The sequence below is a fragment of the Nannospalax galili genome, unplaced genomic scaffold (assembly GCF_000622305.1).
Source record: "Nannospalax galili isolate Female #2095 unplaced genomic scaffold, S.galili_v1.0 scaffold33, whole genome shotgun sequence".
In the NCBI taxonomy this organism is placed as follows: Eukaryota; Metazoa; Chordata; class Mammalia; order Rodentia; family Spalacidae; genus Nannospalax; species Nannospalax galili.
In genome coordinates this window covers 7,376,092-7,377,927 of record NW_008335436.1, presented here as the reverse complement: position 1 = coordinate 7,377,927, position 1,836 = coordinate 7,376,092, and positions in this window count along the sequence as shown.

Sequence of the window (1,836 nt, the reverse complement as noted above, 5' to 3'; positions counted from 1 at the left end):
TGAAGATAAGTCAAAAGTTCTGCTTGACCATGGTTGGCTTCACTTGGAAGCATGGAGGAAATATTCCCTCTGTGTTCACCCTCTGCTTTGTAGACTGGACCATGGTTCAAGTTCATTTGGTGGGGTCTACATGGCCTCCTTTATCAAGACGACAGGTGACCCACCACAGTTACAGGACATTCTGAGAAATGCTCATAGTTTCCTGGAACTTAGTCAACCTAGGAGGGCAAGGAACAAAAACTGTCCTTTATGTCCCTCTGACCAAATTAGTATAGGCCTCAAAGTATGGCTGTTAAACATCCAATAAGGTTAGTTCTACCAGTCTGGTACTTTTAACTATCATGTTCTACGTACTCTGGTTCTTTTAATTACCATGTGCCATGCAGATAAAGCTTGGAAAAGACCAAAGGTTCTCAGATAAACTTTGACTAGATATATATTATTTGGGCTAGTTGTATGTATAATTTGTCAGTGGTTTGTTTGATTAAGATGGTTTCCTCTGTTTTTTTAAAACTAGCTAGGTATTATTTATCTCTCACATTGTCTATTCCTTCCACCATGGTTTCACCATTTGGAGTACCCCCATTTTCTCCATTTCTTCCTAAATAGTACCCTTCTTCTATGGTCAGATCTCTCTTGAGCTCCTTCTTTCCCTTTATCCCCACGGTTCCTTGTATAACCCTCCTCTCCCTAAAATAACCCCATATCTCCCTTATTAATGCCTGTTTTCTACTGTTCTCTTTCAGATTCTTTATTTTCCTTTACCTTCATGGTTCCTTTTCATTATCTTGGTTCCTGTAGTTATGCTTGGATACATACTCATTTATAAGGATTTGGTGTTAGGATCCACATAAGAGGGAGAACATACATCATTTTTTTTTCTGAGTCTCTGTTACTTCACTTAGTATAAAAGTTTCTAGTCCAATCCATTTACCTCCAAATTTCATGATTTCATCTTTCTTTACTGCTGAGTAAAACTCCATTGCATAAATGAAGATCATTTTCATTATCTAATTGTCAGTTGAGGGACACTTAGGTTGCTTCCATCTCTTAATTATTGTGAAAAGAGCAGAAATAAACATGGATGTACAAATGTCTCTGCAATAGCATGAGTTCTTTGGGTATATACCAAGGAGCGGTATAACTGAGTCAAATGATAGGTTCATTTAAAGTTTTTTAAGAGTTCCCCACACTGATTTCCATAGGGGTTGAACAAGTTTGCAATCCCACCAGCAGTGGATGAGCGATACCCTTTCCCCATATCTTCTCCAACATTTGGTATCATTTGTTCTTTTGATCTTAGGCAGTCTGACTGGAGTAAGATGAAATCTTAAGTGGTTTTTAATTTGCATTTCCCTAATTACTAGTAATGGGGAACACCTTTTAAGATGCTTCTTAGCCATCTTTCTTTCTTTTTTCTTGAACTCTCTGTTCAGGTCCTCAGCCCATTTTTTAATTGGGTTACTTCCTGTCTTGATTCTCTGTTTTTTGAGATTTTTATGTATTCTGGATATTAAACCTCTGTCAGATGTGTCGCTGGTGAAGATTTTCTCCCATTCTGTGGGTCTTCTGTTCACTTCCCTGGTTGCCTCCTGTGATGTACAGAAGCTTTTTAGTTTAATGAGGTCCCATTTGTTTCTTGACCTTATTTCCTGAGCAGTCCCTGTCCAGTTTAGAAAATCTTTTCCTACACCTATATCTTGTAGGTTATTGCCAATGTTTTCTTCTAACAGTTTCAGAGTTTGAGGCTTCACATTCAGGTCTTTGACATATTTGGAGTTGACTTTTGTGAAAGGTGAAAGATAGGGGTTTAGTTTCATTCTTCTACAGGTGGAG